Genomic DNA, 10,925 nt, shown 5'->3' with positions numbered 1-10,925 from the left:
ATCTATTGAATTTCTACTGTGTGCTAGACATTGCTTGCCGTCGCAGCCCCAGTGCCTTGAACAAACCAGACACAGCCCCTGCGCTCCTGCAGCTAGTGTGGGGTAAAGGTGGGGAGGAAGAAATAGACCATAGTCACGGACACAAAATAAATACCGGATTTCATATAGTGACGTGTTATAGGAAGACAATAAAATGGGGAGGGAAGATAGGGAGATCAAGAAACGTCTTTATATAAAAGAGGAGAGAATTCAGGGAGGTGATATTTGAGCTGAGATCTGAATGATGACAAGGAGCTCATAGAGCAAAATCTGGGGAAAGAGTATTCCAGGGAGAGGGCATAGCAAGTGCAAAGGCCCTGAGGCAGGCAAAGGCTTCAGGAAAAAGAGCAAGGAACCCTTGGTGTTCCGTTACTGTGAGCAAGCTGGGGAGTGACTGTGGAATTACTGTTCATTTCCTTAGGTGTGAGAATGATGGGGAGGTCATCCAGGAGAACGGTTCATTCTTAGGAGATGCCCACTCAAGTCCTGAGCACTGATGTGTCATGGTGTGTCCTTGACATCCTTTCAAATGGTTCAGCAACACAGAAGGGCACATGGCAAAATATTAACTGTTGATTCCGGGTGGAGGTAGAGCATATCCACTGTACTAGTTCCATTTTTCTCTTGAAATTTTCATAATAAAAAAGGAAGTCAGAGCAGAGGAAGACGTTGGGGAAGTGGCCAGAGTTGGGACTGTCTTGATCTTGCAGTCCCGCTCAGGAATTCGGATGTTTCCATATAAGAGGAAGGGATTTTAAGCCTGGGAGTGGCGTGCTCTGGTTTGCTTTGTCAGCAAGGCCACAACTGCCTTGGATTTTCACAGTCAGGTTTCTTCTAGGAGGCGCAAGGTAGCCCCGTGCCGATTCTGATTGGTGAACACTCATTGCGCACCTCCCAGCCAGGCACCCTGCGTGCATTTACCTTCATTAATCTCACTGAGGCCATCTGACAACCTGCAACATCCTCAGTATTATCCCCATTCTTCAAATGAGGAAACGGAGGAGTTCCCATCATGGCTCAGTGGTCTAGCATCCATGAGGATACTGGTTCCATCCCTGACCTCCATCAGTGGGTTAAAGGATCCAGCATTGCCGTGATATAGGTCGCAGATGTGACCCGTGTTGCTGGAGCCTAGCTGACTCCAATTCAGCCTGGCTTACCTCTGATTCGACCCCTAGCCTGGAACCTCCATGTGCTGTGGGTGCGACCCTAAAAAGGCAAAAAAAAAAAAAAAAAAAAAAAAAAGAGGAAACTGAGACCTGAAGTGATCAGCTGAGTCACCAGCCAGTGGGGTCAGAGTCCGGGTTAGTTAGAACTTCAACCCTGGGCAGTGTTGAGTCATTATTCCACTTTTACTAAATCAACCACCGACATTAATCATAACTGAAAAATTAATTATCATAATCAAAGTTCAAAAGGGATTTTTCTGGACAGGCAATGTAAAATGAGGCATGCGGTCACAGAGACTAAAATGAATTGCATTTATGGTCAAATGGACCCTATTTTTCCCCATTAGAAAACCATAGCCCTGGAGCTCCCATCGTGGCTCAGTGGTGAACAAACCCAACTAGGAACCATGAGGTTGCAGGTTTGATCCCTGGCCTTGCTCAGTGGGTTAAGAACCCGGCGTTGCCGTGAGCTGTGGTGTAGGTCGCAGATGTGGCTCGGATCCCGTGTTGCTGTGGCTCTGACATAGGCTGGTGGCTACAGCTCCGATTCGACCCCTAGCCTGGGAATCTCCATATGCCATGCGAGCGGCCAAAGAAAGAAAGAAAGGAAGGAAGGAAAGAAGGAAGAAAGAAAAAGAGAAAACCATAGCCCAACAGAGACCCACAAGCTCTGTGGCTGTGCTGGGGAGCGGGGGCCCAGGACTCATTTTAATACTCAGTTACACCAGGACTAACACCCTTACTCGCCCGTTTCATCCCATCACAGGTTACATGAGATTCACACATTTAAACTTTCTTGCTTATGAATCCAAAGAGAACTATTGGTGTACTGTTAAGCGAGTAGACAAATCGTCACTGTTACCTGTGTTCTTAACTGGAGGCAGTCTGACTGTCTTTCATTGGTAAGAATTTAGAATAATCATCATTGCTCTTTGCGATCACTCATAAGCAGCCCCCAGGAGACTGCAATTATATCCGTTTATAATGCTCCTACCTCCCAATCTCACCCTTGATTCATGAATGTGCACTTTCAGGCGTCGGGCGTTAGAATAAATTAGACTGTACAATTACATGTAATTAAGGAGAGAAAGGGATGCTGCACTGCAAGCGATGAGCCCTGTTTTGCTGAAGGAAAGCATGTGTGTGTGAGCGTGCCAGCCCAGGGAGGCAGCATGAAATACAATTAATGTTCCTTTGACTTAATGGGGGTTTATGGTGCTGTTTCTCATTATCACAATATCTCAAGAAATGTAAACAGTTTTTCTCTAATGCAATTGCAGTGCTGCAGACAAGACAGCTTGGGTCTAAGTGAAAGCTCAGCAGAATTAACCGCAAATTCACAACGTTATGGATGAGGCTGGGAGTTGTCTTAGAAAAGCCTTGCAAAACTGTCCCTACTCAGGAGCTGAGAATTTGGATCCCGAGCCCCTGGGGGTAACTCTGCAGCCTCTTCTGCTTTGTAGAAGCAAGTTACGGCCAAACTGGTGTGGTTTATTAAAGCCACCTGTGCCCCAGTTCTAAGAGCCCCCCACCCCAACCCCATCACGTTCCCAAGCCTCCCTCTCTGCCATCATATTTCTCCTTCACACGCCAATTTGTTTGAGACATGTTCAAAGCTCGACTTTCACAACCCTCATAAAATCCCATCTACTCCAATCCAAACGCAGCCAGAAGTGCTTGGACAATCAGATTGAGTTTCAGCCTCTTGATAGAGATAAAGAAACACACAGCAGGAATGCATTTTTTTTTTTTTTTAATTGTTGCATAGGCGTCCAGGAAAGATAGGAGCACTCTGGCTTAGCCAGGTAGAGAGAACCAGAGCGGCTTTCTGCACAGAGAGCCTCCAGGGAACTCGCGGGAGGAGGACGCAAGACTGGTGGGTGTCAAGGGAAAGGTCCCCTCCAGGTTAAACCAACAAGGGGGTGGGAGTCGGGAGCGGGGAGAGGAGCCTGAGAAGCCCGATGATCCAGCCAGGACGTCCCGGTGAGAGATGCCATCAGAGTGAGGAGGGACACAGAGGGGAAAGGGGGTCCCAGACAGTGTGGCTGGGCTGCAGAGTCAGGAGGTGCAAGGGCCTGAGAATTATACTGAGCGCCCCCCCCCAGTGCCACCCCCCAGTCATGGCTGAGCCACTTCCAAGGCTGGGGGGCTACTGGGCCCCTGAGGCCCCTCGTGTTTCCCAGGCAGACACTGGGCTCCCAAAAGGAGCTGGAGGTCCCCACCTGCCTGCAGAGAACCTGGAAAACTTAGGCTGAGGCCTCGGACCCAGAGAACCGTGGGTTGGCTGAGAATTTTGGGGGTAAATGTGGCCAGAGGGCCTTTTGCAGACCCTCTGACCCTGTGAGTGTCTGAGCTGGTGAGTTAGGTCCTGACCCGAAGCCCGATCCACAGCACCTGCCTGCAGTAAACACACACATGCTTGCACACACACAGGGGTGTGTACGCACACACACAAGCACTCACAAGATCCATCTCCTTCTTCCTAACAAAGAGTAAAGGGCGAGGCACAGACTTCACCATGTTTGGCCTTTGAACAGCAACAGTAGAAAGAATAAATACCCAAAGAGATAATCAATGACACCATCTCAGCCCCGCCTCCAGCCCCAAATAGGCGACTGTGAGCTGCCTCTCATTTCCAGGTTTCCCTGATGAGACCAGGATGTGGAGAAAATAGTAGGCACAGCCCACGGAGGGACGAGGGGAGAGCTGTGTTCCTGAACGTGAGGCCTGAAAGAAGGCGGGGCATGTATGAACTTTTTTTGCAGAATTCCCCGTGACCTCTGAGAGAGTCTCCAGAACCCAAGATGCAAAGCAGGCCAAAGGCAGATCCCGTCCCCGGCAGATCTCACCTCCCTCCCCCACCCCAGGCCCCTGAGACACCCCCAAGGGGTTCTGAGGTCCCAGTTCGTTTCCTGCCACAGGAAATACATGTTCCAAAGCCAGACACAGCCTCGGGTGCGTCAAAATTCCGTTTTGTCAACTTTGTGACCCTCTACCTTTCTGAGGATCAGTTTTCTTGAAAGATGGAGAGAACCAGAGGAGATAACCTAGTGTGGGCCACAGAACCAACTAGAACGGCACTATCCCGTATGGGAGCCCCTACCCATGTGGCTGGTCCAAATGAAGAGGCGCTGTAAGTGTAAAATACACACTGGATTCCAAAGACCTAGTAAGAAAAAATAATTTGTATATCGATTACATGTTGAGTGATAATATTTGGGATATACTGGATTAAATACACTATGAAAATTAGTTTCACCTGTTTCTTTTTTAATGCAGCCACTAGAACTTTATTTATTTTTTATTTTTGTCTTTTGTGTTTCTAGGGCCACACCCGTGACATATGGAGGTTCCCAGGCTAGGGGTCAAATCAGAGCGACAGTTGCTGGCCTACGCCACAGCCAGGCGGATCCAAGCCATGTCTGTGACCCACACCATAGCTCACGGCAACGCCAGATGCTTAACCCACTGAGCGAGGCCAGGGATCGAACCTGCAACTCATGGATACTAGTTGGGTTCATTAACCCCTGAGCCACGACGGGAACTCCTAGAACATTTTAAATTACATACATAGCTAGCTTTGTACTTGCCCTGGACAGCACCATACGAGAGGTTCCGCAGCAGAGATGTCCCTTTGCAAAGAGGAGGCAGAACGGGTGAATCAAGAAGCCTCAGGTTTTGTTCCCAGGAAACCAGAGGACAGCTGATCAGCAGCCTCAGTGGTCCTGAAAGGTGGGCACCAGAATCTCATTTGGAAAAGCAAGTTCCAGATTTTTCTGATTTACTTAGACTGTAAATGATCTGCAGTAGCTAAGGGAGATTATGGGGAGAGTCCAAAGCCCCCGACAGGGTCAGGACACTCAATTTGCATGTCAGATAAACAACAAGAATTTTTTAGTGTAAATATATCCTCATGCACCTTCTGCATTTTTATCTACTCAATATGACGACCCCAGCGAGCATGAAAGACCACAGCAGAGAAAGAAGCAGCTGTGTAGGAAAGTAACAATGGCCTGGGAATTAAAAACATGACTCTGGAGCCAAGCATCTTGGGTTCGAGTGCTGAGTCTACCACTTACCTTTGGGTGACCTTGAGCCAGTTATTTAACCTCTCTGTGACTTGGTCTCCACATCTGTAACCTGGGTATAATGATACTTAGCTTGTAAGAGTGTTACTAGGTTTAAATCCCTTACTCTGCCTGCAAGTACCCTTCTCTGCAGCTGAAACTGTTTTCCCTTAGCAACTGAGCGGGGTTTTCTGCAGCTACTAGTTGGTTCTCTGCCAGCTCATTGCCCACCGCTGTCAGCCCTGTCCCCCTCCAGGCCTCTCCTGGGACGCTGGGGACAGTGGAAAGCACGGTGGACAGCACCACCTTGAGTCGAATTCCTCCCCTCTCGAGGAAGCCGGTGTCTCCTCCTTTCTTTCCTATTCCCGGACCATTTCTGGGCAACGGCAGCTCTTTTCACGTGAGCTCAAGTTAATGTCTCAGGGAGCTTCCTGGGCGCGTGGGCAGTTCACCCTGCGATCTAGCTGCCCGCCCGGCCTCGAGCCGGCGTCTCCAAAGGGAAACGTGTGTGGTTAGAGGCGAGCGCCGGCTTTCAGCGAAGGCGGTCGAGTGTTTGCAGACCGGGGTGAGCCCTTGTGACAGCAGATAAAAGAAAACATTTATTAACGTGTCATTACGAGGGAGCGCCCGTCCGGACTGTTGCACGCCCCGCGGAACACTTGGCTCCTTCCAGCTCAGAGGCAGGAGAAAAAGAAAGCGGAAAAGAGGCAGGATTCTTTCTCTTCGTTCCAGCCAAGTGGACCTGATCGATGGCCCTCCTGACTTTATTGTGATTTCTGCTTTATTAGAGATGCCCTCCTCGTGTGTGTGTGTTACACACGCACGCACGGCTCTGGCCCGCGTCCCTCCCTCATTTCCAGCTCCTGGGCGAATCGAATCCCACAGCTGTTTCAACTCTCCGCCGAGGGCGAGCGGGCGCGAGTGTGTGTCGGGTGAGTGTGCGTCTGTGTCCCGGCGAGGGTGCGCGCTCGGCGCCGGGAGCGCGGCCAGCGGGGTCCCGAGGCATCGGGAGGCGGAGTGCCGTCCGGACCCCCCGCTCTCCGCCACTGCCCCGTCCGGGGCTGGACTTCGGGGCCGGAACCGGGCGCCGGGGGCAGCAGGGCCAGCCGGGCCGCCAGTCCTTCCAGCCAGAGGTAAAGCGCTGGCACGCGGGGGGCGCGGGGAGGGCGCCGCCGTGGGTCCCCGGGGCCCCCGCCGCTCTCCGCCCCGGCGCGCGCTCGGCTCCCCCGCGCGGAGGCCGGCGGCCGGCAGGCAGGCGGGGGGCCGGACCCCGGCGGTGCCAAGGCGTTGGGGCGCTGCGAGAGCCGCCCGGGCGGGGCGCGGACCCGGACTTTGGCGAGGGCGGCGTGCCGGGGCGGGGGCCGGGGGCGGCGGCGGCGGAGAGGCGGGAGGAGGCGGAGGGAGGGGAGGAGGAGCAGTAGCAGCAGCAGCACTCGCCGGGGATGCAGCAGCAGCAGCGGCGGTGGCGGCGGCAGCAGCAGCAGGCGGCGGCGGCGCGGAGTCCCCTGCGCCCCGCGGCCCGGCCGGGCTGCGGCAGAGGCGGCGGCCCCCGGGCCGGGTGAGGCCGCCGAGGGGGGTGCGTGCTGGTGAGTGGAGCGCCGCGATCAGGTGGGCGGCCCGGGGGCTCCCGGAGCCGGCCCCGGCCCCGGGGTGAACGCGGGCAGGAGCACCACCCAGGTGAACCCGGGCTGGTCCGGACCGCCCGGCTCCGGCCCCAGCGCACAGCACAGAGGTGGGACCCGGCCGGCTGCAGGGTGGCTCCGGCGCCGGCGGACCGCGGGAGGATGACCCGTTTGACCCCGCCGGCGGGCTGGGCGAGCGGGCAAGGGCCTCCCACCGCGCCCCTGACCCGCTGAAGCGCCACGCGGAGCCCTGGAGGCCCCCGGGGGGGAGTGGGGAGCAGCGCTCCGGGACCCGCCGACCGCAGGGGGATGGCCTTCTTGACCCCTTTGAGTTTAGACCCAATGGACCGGCTAGAAGCCAGACCACGTGGGGCTTCCCCGGGCAGGACGGGAGAAAGCGGTGGACCGGATCTTCCGAGACTGGGAACTAGCAGATACCGAAAGGGCAAACGGGATTAAAAAGACAAACTTCCTCCCAGGCCGGGTCAGAACCAGTTCTCATCGCCTTGTAGAGAGGCGCTCCCTTCCCTGGGCGCCCGAAGATTTCAGAAGTCTGACAGTGAAGCTGCAGCGATTTCTAGGAGTGCACTTTAAAAAAAAAAAAAAAAATTCTTTATAGTAGTTCATTCATTCGTTCTACAAGCATTTCTGGAGCACCTCCTGGTGCCCGGCGCTACATTATGTTCCAGAGAAAGGCAATAAACAGAATCTAGTTCCTGAGCACTAGAAGCTCTCAGTTCCACTTTCAGGGCAGCTGGGGAAAGAGATTCAGCCTAAGGATGGAAAAATGTAAAGAGACAACCCACCAATCCTAGTTGCACAAAAACCTCCAGCTTCAATTCCCTGTCTGGAGACTGGAGGCCACGCCCCCTGCACATAGTAGGGCAAGCCCAGCCCTTCACTGTGACCATCCCCTTTCTTCTCTTCTCCCTTCCTGAAAGTTCTGAATCATTCCCCACCCCCTCTCCTCTCTGGACAGTCTTTCCTGCAGCTTGTTTTAATCACTTTTTGAGTTAAAAGTCAATATTTAATTAACCAAGTCATTACATTCAGCTTACACTCGAATCTGGGTATTTGCACATCTGTGCGCGTCGGGACACCCGCCCGCGTGCCCCTCCATCTGTCCCCTGCCTCTTTCCCACAGTGCCGCTCCCCCCCCTTCCTCTGGGGCCGAGGAGGGAGGCTGCTCTGGAGCGGGTTCTCTGGGGGATGGAGACGCAGGGAGGGTGGGTTTTCCTGGAGGACGCCCGGCACCTCTGCCTGGATCAGGAAGAGTTACTCTCATCTTGTAGTTAATAGCGAAGGGGTTTCTTCCTGCATCTCCACTACCCACTACAGAACCACTGGAGGGTTGTAATTAAATGAAAGCCATTCATTCCTTATAGAAAAAAGGGGGGCGAAGAGGCTCAAGACCACTCGCCTTGAAAGAGGTCCTTCCAGCTTTGCCTCTCACACCTGTGGAGGAGAGAATTCACAGCAGCCTGTCTCTGTGTAATTTAACAATTTAGCATCCTAATAAGCGGCTTGAGGGGAGATGATGGCCGAGGGCTTGGCTGGTGGGTGTTTACACATAAAGGATCTGCCTGCCTTGGGCCAAGTTTATGGACATAAATGCACAATGTTGGCATAGCTGCTGTGGCTGAGAGTTAGTGTGGGTTTGGGCGTTGTGTATGTTTATGGGGTTTTTTTATTTGAATTTATGGCTTTTTCTGAAACCTTAATAACATGTTAAGTTTTCAGACTTAAGGGTTGAATGATGAGTTGATTGTAAAAAAAAAGCCTCAGCCTGGAGAAGGACAGTAGGGCTCTGTGAGTGTGTGTGTGTGTGTGTGTGTTGTGTGTGCATACACACAGGCATGTGTGTGCCTCCCATTCAACAGCTCCCTTTAGCTGCCATCCCTGGGACCTAGCTGGTGCGAGGTCACACCCGTCATGCTTGAATCCATCCTTTGGATTTGGGAGTAAGATTTTCCTCTTCCTTTCCCTGGATATGTTGCATTTATGGGTTTGGACCTGCCTCAAGAGGGCAGCGTCTGGTCTCCTGAGTCAGCCAGAATGGGACTATCCCCCAACTCCTTCCAGTCTATTCTTAGATGTCCTCCCCTCAGAAAGAGACCAGAAGGCTTGGCCTGCAGAAGAATATCAGAATATCTCTGACCGGCTTATCATGAAAAGAAAGGGCTTAGTCTTAAGATGATAGATAACACTTACTGTGTCCCAGGCCAGGCACTGTCCTAAATCCTTCTGCACAAACCCCCGGAGGCAGGTCCTGTGATTGTCATGTTAAAAAGAAGGAAACTGAAGCAGGTCCTATGATTGTCGGGTTAGGAGGAAACGAAGGCACTGGAAGGATACTGACTTTCCAACAGCTGGTCCGTGGTGGAGCTGGGATTGGAGAGGCCCTGAGGCTCCGAGGTCCACGCTGACCCACTGGACTCTCCTCCTTCCCTGACTTTGGCCCTTTTGCCAAGTGTAGAAACAAACAAAGACACCAGACGTGCAGCGGAAGAGCACGCAATCAGACAATCCAACTTTGAGGCCCCTCAGTCATCCCACCCTTCTCTAAAAACCTCCACTGGGTGGGTGAGTCTGGGGTTTGTGTTTTCATTTGGAGAGTGAGGATTGCCCTAAGAAAAATCCTTGATGGGCCTGGCAATCTTTCCTCCTCCCTGCAAGTACACACACATACACACACACTCACTCACTCTCTCTCTCTCTCCCCCCACCCGGCCACTCCCCTAGTCAGGGTGCAAAGGGAAATACTGCTCCCGACTGGCGGAAAAAAAAAGCCAGAAGATCTGAGGTGAGGATTTGCACCCCTAAACAAGCCCGCGTGAGAGGGTTCAGATGCTCCTAGCGGTGCAGCCCTCTTGTGGTTGGTGATGGAATTGCATCAGCCTGTCCCTGGAGGGTTGGCCCAGGGGGTCCAGGGCCCTTTGTTTGAGGCCTGGGCCCTGTGTGGCCACTGGATGTGGAAGCTGAGGCTGCCTCTCCCCGCTGAGCTCCCTGCCTTCCATGGGCCCCCTCGTGATGGGCCCTGATCCGGATTCGAGGCACTGCCACACTGGAAGATCCCTGAGTTCATTGTCATTAGCTGGCATCCTGATAAATGGTGTGATTGCCTAATTGAGGTGGTTGCTAGGGAAGTAGGCCTCACTCAGAACTGAGAGGGAAGTGGTGTTGGCTGGCCACAGGCGGTGTCAGGGTCACGGACTGGGCAGGTTCAAGAGTGGGAAGCCAGAGCCGCCTTTACCCACCTCGGCTGATGTTCGCTGGGCCCCTGTTGTGTGCCTGTCGCAAGTGGCTTCTCGGGAGTGTTTTCCCAGAGGGGCTGGAAAGTCATCAGCATCTTTGCTCTTGTAAAAGCCACCGAATGAGGAGGGGGGAAATCTCAAACCAGCAAGAGAAGGGGGGCTTAGTGGCTTTCATGACCCCCAAACCACTAAGGTCACAGCTTCAGGCACAGCTGAGTCAAGGCTCAGATTTTGGCTTGAGAACCTGTCCCAGTCCATCTCTGCGCCTCCTTCCACAGGACTGGTCTCTCCAGCCCCGAGGGCCAGCAGGCTCTGGCACGGTGGTCGGGAGGGCCAGGCTGCCTGGCTACCCGCCCGGCTCTGTGATCCCCAGCACATAATCTTTCTATGCCTCAGTGTTCTCATCCGGCAAATGACAGTGATCGGAACACCTCTCTCCTGGCTGGCAGGAAAGGATAAAACGCCATCCATGTCAAGTGCTTGGCATGGCGTCTGACACAGGCAAGCCCTCAGTAGCATCGGCTGGTCTCGTGATTACGGTGCTGAGGTCATGGCTGTTCCCTCCTCCTCTCTGGTTCAAGCCCACCAGAAAAGACCCAAGCCTCTTTTCTGGTGATGCCCACCCAGGGCCTAAGGGTCCCTCCGGTTGGACTGGTTTATGTCACGTGCTCACTTCGGACCAATCACTGGCCACAGAAATGAGTTCCTGACAGTGGGCTTAGGCCAGGCTCCCAGACCCAACCTGGAGCTGAGGGGCACACCCCAAAGGGTCAG

General features: G+C 53.6%; 1 protein-coding gene across 3 annotated transcripts in view; it reads left to right on the top strand.

The window, feature by feature from the left end:
• SULF2 (sulfatase 2) overlaps nucleotides 5,477–10,925 on the top strand; it is a 141,398-nt gene continuing 135,949 nt past the window's right edge. The window contains exon 1 of one of the 3 annotated variants that reach the window (XM_021077816.1): nucleotides 5,477–6,207. The gene's annotated coding sequence lies outside the window, so the exon portion shown is untranslated. The other 2 variants (XM_021077818.1, XM_021077817.1) reach the window with 2 other exon arrangements.

Source organism: Sus scrofa, chromosome 17 (genome assembly GCF_000003025.6).
Source record: "Sus scrofa isolate TJ Tabasco breed Duroc chromosome 17, Sscrofa11.1, whole genome shotgun sequence".
NCBI lineage: Eukaryota > Metazoa > Chordata > Mammalia > Artiodactyla > Suidae > Sus > Sus scrofa.
Note: the sequence above shows the minus strand (reverse complement) of the source record. Positions and strands in the feature narration are given on the sequence as shown.